Source organism: Furipterus horrens, unplaced genomic scaffold, assembly GCF_987537825.1.
Source record: "Furipterus horrens unplaced genomic scaffold, mFurHor1.1.pri manual_scaffold_2, whole genome shotgun sequence".
NCBI lineage: Eukaryota > Metazoa > Chordata > Mammalia > Chiroptera > Furipteridae > Furipterus > Furipterus horrens.
The window spans coordinates 42,870,577-42,881,767 of record NW_028327172.1 but is presented as its reverse complement, the minus strand read 5'-3'; the positions used below and the strand labels follow the sequence as shown (position 1 = coordinate 42,881,767).

The following is an 11,191-nucleotide window of genomic DNA, read 5'->3' as shown; positions in this document are numbered from 1 at the left end:
TCACAGGCGAATTCTACAAAACATTCAGGGAAGAACTAACTCCTATCCTCCTCAAACTGTTCCAAAAAATCCAAGAAGAAGGGAAAATCCCAAACTCTTTCTATGAAGCCAGTATTATCCTAATCCCCAAACCAGGTCAAGACACAACAAAGAAAGAAAACTACAGGCCAATATCACTGATGAACATCGATGCTAAAATCCTCAATAAAATATTGGCAAACAGGATCCAGCAACACATCAAAAAGATCATACATCATGATCAAGTGGGCTTCATTCCAGGGATGCAAGGATGGTTTAATATTCGCAAATCAATAAATATAATACATCACCTAAACAGAATGAAAGACAAAAATCACATGATCATATCAATAGATGCAGAAAAAGCATTTGATAAAGTTCAACACCCATTTATGATGAAAACACTCAGCAAAATGGGAATAAAGGGAGCATATCTTAACATAATTAAGGCTATATATGAGAAGCCTGAGGCCAACATCATACTCAATGGACAAAAACTGAAAGCATTCCCCCTGAACTCAGGAACGAGACAAGGTTGTCCACTCTCTCCACTCCTTTTCAACATAGTGTTGGAAGTCCTAGCCACAGCAATCAGACAAGAAAAAGAAATAAAAGGAATCCAAATTGGGAAAGAGGAAGTGAAACTTTCATTATATGCAGATGATATGATAGTATACCTAGAAAATCCTATAAACTCCACTAAAAGACTACTCAATATAATAAGTGAATTTGGCAAAATCGCAGGGTACAAAATAAATATACAGAAATCCAAGGCATTTCTGTACACCAACAATAAAATAGCAAAGACAGAGACAAAAAAGAAAATACCATTTACTATAGCAACAAGAAAAATAAAGTACCTAGGAGTAAACTTAACCAAAGAGATAAAAGACCTGTACTCTGAAAATTACAAAACATTGAAGAAAGAAATTAAGGAAGAAACAAATAAATGGAAGCAAATACCATGTTCTTGGATGGGAAGAATCAACATCATCAAAATGGCCATACTACCCAAAGCAATTTACAAATTCAATGCAATCCCTATTAAAATACCAATGACATATTTCACAGACCTAGAACAAATACTCCATAAATTCATATGGAACCAAAAAAGACCCCGAATAGCAAAAGCAATCTTGAGACAGAAGAACACAGCAGGAGGAATCACAACACCAGATATCAAACAATACTACAAAGCCACTGTAATCAAAACAGTATGGTACTGGCATAAGAACAGACATATAGATCAGTGGAACAGAATAGAGAGTCCAGAAATAAACCCAGGCCTCTATGGTCAACTAATCTTTGATAAAGGAGGAAGGAACATAAAATGGAGTGAGAAGAGCCTCTTTAACAAATGGTGCTGGGAGAACTGGATAGGGACCTGCAAAAAAATGAAACTAGACCACCAACTTACACCACACACGAGAATAAACTCAAGATGGATCAAAGACTTAAATGTAAGCCGTGACACCATAAAAGTCCTAGAGGAAAACATAGGCAAGAAAATATCAGATATCTCACGTAACAATCTCTTCACGGATACATCTCCTAAAGCAAGAGAAATAAAGGAAAAAATAAATAAATGGGATTACATCAAACTGAAGAGTTTCTGCTCAGCAAAAGAAAACAACAGCAAATTGAAAAGGAAACCAACCATATGGGAAAACATATTTGCCAATGACATCACAGACAGGGGACTGATTTCCAAAATATATAAAGAGCTGATACGACTCAACATCAAGAAAACAAACAACCCAATTAAAAAATGGGCAAGGGACCTGAACAAACACTTCTCCGAAGAGGACATACAGAAGGTCCATAGACACATGAAAAAATGCTCAACATCATTAGCCATCAGGGAGATGCAAATAAAAACCACAATGAGATACCACCTTACACCAGTCAGAATGGCCATCATCAACAAATCAACAAGCAACAAGTGCTGGCGAGGATGTGGAGAAACGGGAACCCTACTGCACTGTTGGTGGGAATGCAGACTGGTGCAGCCACTATGGAGAACAGTATGGAATTACCTCAAAAGATTAAAAATGGAACTGCCTTTTGAACCAGCGACTCCACTACTAGGATTATACCCGAAGAATCTTGAAACACCAATTCAAAAGAACTTATGCACCCCTATGTTCATAGCAGCACTGTTTACAATAGCTAAGTGCTGGAAACAACCTAAGTGCCCATCTGTAGATGAGTGGATCAAAAAACTGTGGTACATTTACACAATGGAATACTATGTAGCAGAAAGAAAGAAGGAACTCCTACCATTTGCAACAACATGGATGGAACTAGAGAGAATTATGCTTAGTGAAATAAGCCAGGCAAAGAAAGAAAAATACCATATGATATCACCTAATACAGGAAACTAAAGAACAACACAAACAAAGGAACTAAATAGAACAAAGAGCAGAATAGCAGTCAATAGGGGGGAGGGGAGAGGGAGAGAAGGGGGATAAGTAAGGGAAGGGTTTAATTAAAGAGCCTGTATAAAAGACTCATGGACATAGACAACAGGGAGGGATATGATTGCGGGAGAGGGGGTGGGCTGGGTGGGGGAGAGAAATTGGGGGAAAAGGGGACAACTGTAATTGAAAAACCAAAATAAAAAAAAATATATATGTTTTAAAAAAAAAAAAAAAGAAAATAAATGTAAAAATCCTGTAAACTAAAGGCAGAGGAGAAATTCCTTATTCACTCCCTCCCATGTTGAAGTGTAGGCTCTGCAGATTTCGAGAATCTCAAATCCCACACAGATAGGGAGTGATAGCAGACCTAGTGGTGGGGTGGGGCGGGTCACTGATGCTTTGGATAGGACATCCACAATAGGTATTCATGGAAAGTTCAGAAATTTAGTGTATCTGTATAGGTAAGATGATCAGTTCATGTTTTTAAAAAGTATAAACATTACATACTGAGCCTCATAATGAGAATCTGGTGATTAAACCATGTCTACTGAATACCACGTATCAGAATAGATAGCGTTATTTATTAATTACACAGCCAGACAACAGAGATTAGGTTAGAACAGATAAAGAAAAAAATGTACAAGGTAGACAGGGATTGGAGAAACTCAAGGAAAAGAAGACCAAAAAAAAAAAAAAAAAAGGAAATGTAAGTTGGTTAAGTAAATATTAAATTATGGTTCCTCCATGAGAAGACACCTAAGGGAAAAGAGGTCCAGAGTATCTTCTTGATGCCTCCAGATTTCTGAAACAGAATAATTCACTTGGGAAAATAGTTTTTTCTTCAATATGAGATCTCAAGGGCTCCCTAGGGATGGACCCACCTTATGCATTGATGGATATAATTTTTAAGGTCATGAGGCAACAGTCTTAGAATTATGAGTCTTTGTAATGTTAATAACAAAGATTAAAGAAGACAATTTAAGTAACACAAACTTTATTTAATACTTCAAGGAGTGGAAAGTCTCTAATTGGAGAACTAGAAAATGGAGCAGAAAGCAGGAAACTTTTATGAGATAAACAATAAAGAACAAGGAAGAGAAAAATTGAAAATATCTGATTGGCTGAGGTCACATTGTCCATTTTATTTGGGGTGAGAACACCCAGAGTTGGCTTGGTGTTTGGGGCTTGGCTGACTAGATAGACCATGTTTCTGGTCAAGCAGAGCTTTTGCAGGGACACAAAACTTGTCTAAATTTTGGTTTGCTGAAGAGGCTTCTCAGTATCAGTTATTGATATGGGGAAAGTAGAATGTTTATGAGCATTCTATTAAAAAATAGGAAGCATATCCAACATATCCAGGCCATGTTTTGTATATAATAGGAAACAATTATAGTCTTCTAGTTCTGCTGTCCCTCTCCGGCCCCCCTGCCTCAGCATGGCATAAAAAAATAACACAGACTAAAGCTGTGAAAATAGGCAACCCAGACTCATCCTTGTCAAAAAAAAATAAAAGTTTCCTTTTTTGGTTGTTTTATTTTATTATTTTTACATTAGCCTCCTCCTTTTCTGAACTCTGCCAAGGTAAAGTATGCCTAACTTCACCCCCAAAAGTAGCCCAGTGCCTCAGGAATCAATTGGTCTGGTATATACTTAACAAACTGTTACACCTCTTTTTTCATCCCTCCACACCACACACACCAGTAACCTTTCACTAGATCCTAGCTATTCATTTCAGTCATCTTCCTTGAAAGCCTTCTTAAAACACCATTATTCTCTACCTCTTCTCTGAATACTTTGAACAAATTGGAATGACTCAGCATATCTGAGTGTGAATGATACTAGTTTGCCTCTGCCAAACACAGTTAGAATGGTCCTTTATAATAAATGGAAGAACAACAAAAAACAACCTTGCTATGCATAGTATCTAACCACTTACAATCCACTCGCAAGTGATACTGCACTTAGTCCTCACAGGGCAAGGCAAAGCTAACTAATCTCATTTACTTCTATTTTTTTTAATGTATTTTATTGATTATATTGTTACAGTAGTTCCAATTTTCTCCCCTTTACTCCCCTCCACCCAGGATCTCCCTCCCCCAGCAATCCCCTCCCCAAGTCCATACCCCTGGTTCATAAAAAATAACTATCCTCCTTCTCAGATATTAAGACCCTTTATAATCATGTAAAGGACAATGGGCGAAGGTCTCAAGCTCCTCTAGCTGCTCCAAGCTGGACATGGTCATCGTCCTACCTACCCTTGGGTCCAGAAAACCTTAATAAGAGTGGGGGTGTGGAGGGGAGGGTGGCCTTCCCACATGGGGAAAGATCGTGCAGACTCCAGGTCAATTGGCTGTCCCCGGACAACGACGTGATTGGTTTAACAGGCTGGTATCCTTGTTGTGTTCTGGGGGCAACAGATTTGGTGAAAAGGGTTAAAAGACATCATTCAACCCATAACTACTAGATGACAAGAGGCAGGGATTAATTTTTCAATGTTCCATATTAGGAGAAAGAAAAAAAAAAGAAAAAAAGGGCTTCTTTGGAGGAAGGTGTGCTAGGCACATCTCACCTGTCCAAAACCCTTTTGCCCATTATACTTAGTTTGGGCTGAGGGAAATAGTTTAGGTTTCCCCCCTCTCAGACCTCTGGGCCCTTTCTGTCCAAGCCATTAGGATAGAAAAGAGAAACCAGTTTTAAAGTGAAGCCCACAGACCACCCCATTCTTCACCAACCCAGCCATTTAGTTCAGCCAAACCATTGAGTCTCAGGAGGCAGCGCTGCAGAGAGGATTAAGTGAGGCTTATGCGTACAGACAATCACTCAGGTAATGCGATCATGGCTTATGTCCTTTGAAAACAGAAAACACATGTTAATTTATGTAACATAACCCACAAACAAGTCTCTAAATCTGTAAGACTGTCTTATTGGGAAGACATCCAGTTGCAAGGCACTTGACATTCTACTTGTCTGCAACTTGAATATCTTTGATGATATCATAGACATGGTTTAATTTTCAAGTGAAACCATATTTTAAATGAGAAGAAACTTTTAAGATGGTTAGTTGCCCTATTTTATAGTCTACTACTGATCATTGTGATTTTCCTCGACTAATGATTTTTCTCCCTAAGATTACCCTCCTTGTCATTATAGGGACTACATTAAGTCCTTTTTTAATTTATCCTGTTCATTTGCATAAACACAACAAGAGCAGCAAATGGTCACTTATGATCTTTAGTTCTGCTTTGCTAGAACTTACCCAAGGAATATTTAGGGTGACCCTCAGTCTGTTTTTCAGGGCACAGAAGCTGAGCCACATATCTGGCATTCATCCTTGCCTGTACACAACTGTTTTTTCCAAGTCTTTCTGGTTTTTCATTGCGCCTTAAGGTCCCTTCTAGCCATCTTTCAGGAAAACAACCTTCGTTCCTTCCCTGGAAAGATTGCTGTGGACCGCACAACCAACCATGGTAGCAGGCCTTTTATCTCGTGGGCTTTTATTACCTTTGAAAGTCATTCCCCTTCCCTCAGGGCTTTTTGGTAACAACCTGAGCCCAAGTATGTCTCCTTTAGGCTTGACATTCCAGTCAAAGACTTGGTCAAAAAAAAAAAGGGAAAAAAAGGAACCTCTATTGACAACTGGTCTTATTAGTTCTATGCAAAGAAACTTATGTCATTACTTACTTATTTAGAATGCCAAACTCTGGAGGGATCAAATAGGGAGAAAAATATACAACATGAAGGAAAATCTTTGTCCTAATATTCACTGAACTGGCATTTCCATTACAGTTGTCTCACTTTTTCCCCCCTCTTGCTTCCCTGCACCCTGTCCCTCCCCTCTCCCACAGTCAGTCCCCACCCAGTTGTCCATGTCCATGGATCATTTATACGTGTTTTTTGACTTGACCCTTCCTCTTCTTACCCCCTTCTCTCCCTCCCCCCTCCCCCCTTGTTACTGTTAGTCTACTTCTTGTTTACATAGCTCTGGTTCAATTTTGCTCATTTGTTTGTGTTGTTCATTAGTTTCCTGTAATAGGTGACAGCATGAGGTATTTTTCTTTCGTTGCCTGGCTTACTTCGCTAAGCATAATTCTCTCTAGTTCCATCCATGTTGTTGCAAATGGTAGAAGTTCCTTCTTTCTTTCTGCTACATAGAACTCCATTGTGTAAATGTACCACAGTTTTTTGATCCACTCATCTACAGATGGACATTTAGGTTGTTTCCAGCACTTGGCTATTGTAAATAGTGCTGCTATGAACCTTGGAGTGCATAGGTTCTTTTGAATTGGTATTTCAGGATTTTTTGGATATAATCCTAGCAATGGAATTGCTGGTTCAAAAGGCAGTTCCATTTTTAGTTTTTGAGGAAATTCCAAACTGTTTTCCATAGTGGCTGCACCAGTCTGCATTCCCACCAGCAATGCACCAGGGTTCCCGTTTCTCCCCATCCTCTCCAGCACAAGTTGTTTGTTGATTTGTTAATGATGGTCATTCTGACTGGTGTGAGGTCGTATCTCATTGTGGTTTTTATTTGCATTTCTCTGATGGCTAGTGATGTTGAGCATACTTTCATATGACTATGGGCCCTCTGTATGTCTTCTTTGGAGCAGTGTTTGTTCAGGTCCTTTGCCCATTTTTTAATTGGGTTGTCTGTCTTCTTGGTGTTGAGTCGTATGAGTTCTTTATATATTTTGGAGATCAATCCCTTGTCTAAGATGTCATTGGCGAATATATTTTCCCATATGGTTGGTTTCCTTTTCATCTTTCTGATGTTTTCTTTAGCTGAGCAGAAACTTTTTAGTTTGATGTAGTCCCATTTGTTTATTCTTTCCTTTATTTCCCTTGCCTTAGGAGATATATCAGTGAAAAAGTTGCTACGTGGGATATCTGAAATTTTCCTGCCTATTTTTTCCTCTAGGACTTTTATGGTATCATGGCTTACATTTAAGTCTTTGATCCATTTTGAGTTTATTCTGGAGTATGGTGTAAGTTGGTGGTCTAGTTTCATTTTTTTGCATGTCCCTGTCCAATTCTCCTAACACCATTTGTTGATCATTTACTTTTAGATGAGGCTCATAGGCTGAGAAAGTCAAAAGGATTTGCCTAAAATTACGTGGTTAAAAATTGGAGGAGCTGCAACTTCAACTAAAAAGTTGTCTAAAGTGAAAGTCTAGAGGTTCTGGAGGATTTGTAGAATATTCTTCTTAATGTCCGTGGTGATATACTGATATTTCTCCACATCCTAATATCTCCATGTCCTATCCAACACAGATAGAGTTATTTATAAAACATAGATATTTAAATGTTTTTTGCAACTTCCCTGTGGTAAGACAGCTACCATGCTAGTCCTCTTGCATAATTTTTTGAATGACTAGAACTTCTACAAACTAATAATTTGTCACTGTCTTCTAGATTTCTCTAACCACATTGAGCATCAATTATTTCTTCAAACCCATTCTTGCCTTAGGAATTTCTCCTCTCCTCTTCCCTCAAAACAAAAATTTCCCTCCCTTATACTTCCATGATCCCACACATCTGTTAGATACTGCATACTCTGGGAAGTTTTCTTTGGCCATGCCCATATCTTGCCAGATTTAATGAAATCAGTCACTTATATGCTCCCATAGAAGCCTTCAAATCCTGTACCATATTTGTAAATATCAGTGGTATTCCTCTTTCATTCTCTAAATATATTTTACATCTTAAGTTCCAGTAGAACAAGAACCAACTCTACCTTGAACACATACTTCTACATACTGATCATTCAGTACATTGCCTGGCACATATATTAGGCACTGAAATTTAAGTTGTTTATATATTTTCCCAAATCTAAGGTTCTTCTAAGAATAAAAGCTATATTTCTTTGGTATCACTGACATTCAGGGGAGATCTACACTAAGTAAAAAAAGCAGAGCCACTAAAGGAGAATTTCCTTAAGAGAAGCTTTACTCTATTGTCAAGTCCATCATGGAACTCAACACCAGTTCCAGACCCTTTCTTCTGACTGGATTTTTGGGCCTGTAAAAGGCGCACCACCGGTTCTTCATTCCTTTATCTGCAGTCTACGCCTCCATACTTCTAGGCAATGGAATTCTCATATTTCTCATTAGGGGTGACCATAACCTCCATGAGCCCATGTACTATTTCTCAGCTATGCTGGCAACCACAGATCCGGGGATGACTCTAGTTACAATGCCTTCAGTGCTGTGTGTGCTGTGGATGAATCACAGAGAAATCAGCCATGGTGCCTGCTTTCTCCAAGCCTACTTCATTCATAGTCTCTGTCACTGAGTCCAGAATATCTGTAACCCACTGAGATATATACCAACACCCTGGTGATAAATATTGGAATGGGAGTTTTTATGAGGGGATTTGCTCTCATCTTGCCCCCAATATTGTCTCTCTATTGATTCTCTTATTGTAGATCCCATGTACTCTCTCATGCATTCTGCCTCCGTCAATATATTATCAAACTAGCCAGTGCTGACATCACCTTCAATTGCCTGTATTCTGTTGTAGTGATGTTTTCTGTGGTCTTATTGGACTGCCTGATAATCTTTTGCTCCTATATTTTGACTTTTAAGACTTTCATGAGCATTGTTTCTGGAGAAAATAGGTCCAAGCCCCTCAGCATTTGTGTCTCCCATATCTGCTGCATATCAGTCTTTTATGTCACTGTCATTGCTTTGACATTTATCCATTAATTTAGGAGGAATGTTCCCCACCTCGTACACATCACAATGAATTAAAACTATTTTCTTTTCCCTCCTTTTATGTAGCCTGTCATCTACAGCATTAAAACTAAGCAGATTCTCAGTAGTATGCACCAATTATTCTCCTTGCCCCCATCAAAAACATAACATTTACTTTCTCCTATCTGGGAAAGGGCTAAGAGATTATAAACATGATAATTTGACTGGCATAATTTCAAAAAAACGCCTTAAAATAAATGGACAAATGTCAGAAAGAAATGTCTTTGAGATACAACTGTTTCTTGTGTCACTCTCTTTTCGCATGACATTTAATAAGCCACGTAGAACACTAAACACAGTGCAAGGTGCTTAGCATGCACTCAGTTGATATTCCTTGTGTATTCAAATATGCTCCTACTACTAAAAGCATCTGTGGCATGATTCTGAGTTCTGTGGCATGACCCAACAAATTTAAGACAGATTCCATTCCTGGTTACTGGTTACTGGTTTTGTTTTGTTTTGTTTTGTTTTATATTGACTGAACATCCCTGAGGCCAATGACTTTAACTTGTTCTATCCCCTGTGTAAAACTAGTGAAGATTGTCATCAGTGAAGCAGAGAGCATGCTGAGCTAATTCCAAATGATTACTTGTGAGGACAAGGCACATATAAGGTGACTATACATCTAAAATATTAGATGTAAATTAAAATAAGAAAGTAAATTAATTTCTAGTCCAGAGGAAGAAATTTTGATATAAATCATAATGAAAGGATGCTACTCAGAAATTAGGTACAATCAGTACAAATTGGTAGTTATAAAATAATCACAGGGACATAAAATACAATGTAGGGAATATAATCAATAATACTGTAATAACTATGTATGGTCCTAAGTTAGTACTGAAAATATCAGGGGAACACTTTGTAACATATATGATTGTCTAACCACTATGCTGTACACCTCTATTCCCACTTTGCTGAGAGTTTTTATCATAAATGAGTGTTAGATTTTATCAAATGCTTTTTTTTTGCATCTATTGATATGATCATGTAATTTTTACCCTTCATTTTGTTTATGTTGTGTATCATGTTTATTGATTTGTGGATATTGTACCAACCTTGCATCCCTGCAATAGATCCCACTTGATCATGATGTATGATCTGGTTTGTTAATAAAGTAAACTGTGAGCGAATGATGTTCCTGTCAGTTTCTCATATTCGAGCATATATATGAAGAGAGAGAGAGAATTTATCCTTGGGACATTCCTCAAGCTATTTGCTTGCCATTATGTGACAGAAGACTTCTCAAAGTAAATGGCAAAATCCCTGGTATACAGGGTCTGCCCATTCCTGCCTGAGCACATATTCTGAGTATGTAGAAGCCATATTCACATGACATCTTTTTCAGCTTTACTAATTTTCCATTGGTGAATTTTTATGTTAATGTGGTTATATGAAATGTTAATTTTTAGTGAATGATTTCAATCATTGTGGTCTCCATGGTTTTCCAACTGCGGCTGGATACCCAAGAAGGCAAAAAGAGAAAGAGAGAGAGAGAGAGAAAAGATACAGAACAAGAGATGACAAGGGGGTGTCTCAGGCTGTTGCTGCTGTTGCTCTCCTTCCCACAGCAGCCCACTCAATGTGGGGCAAACAAGAGACGCTCAATAAGACCAAGTGTGCCAATATTAACTTTGAATTTAAGTTGTGGTTTAGCATAGCTGCTGAAGAACATTACTTTTTTGTCTAGTGAGGTGTTCTGTTGATATATAGACCAGTAGGGCTATAAACTTGGCCAGATATTTAAATAAGGTCTTTATTGTATCATAAGTTCATGGAAGTATCTAGTGAACCTGAAAGACTGATGGTCACTCAACAAAGGTTCAGTGCCTTGAGAACAGTTTTATGAGAGTCCCATTGGTGTTTGACAGTTAGAAACCACAGGGTTAAGTATAGTGTGATGCCACAGAAAAAGCATGGATCCAGCCTGGCAATATCTAATCAGAGTTACATGGTAAAAAATATTGCGATGAGATATACTTTGATAGAGATAGACTAGCAAAC

At 38.1% G+C, this 11,191-nt stretch overlaps 1 pseudogene; it reads left to right on the top strand.

The window, feature by feature from the left end:
• Positions 1-8,402: 8,402 nt before the first annotated feature.
• LOC150018324 (olfactory receptor 51B6-like) lies at positions 8,403-9,295 on the top strand (annotated as a pseudogene).
• The last annotated feature ends 1,896 nt before the right edge of the window (positions 9,296-11,191 follow it).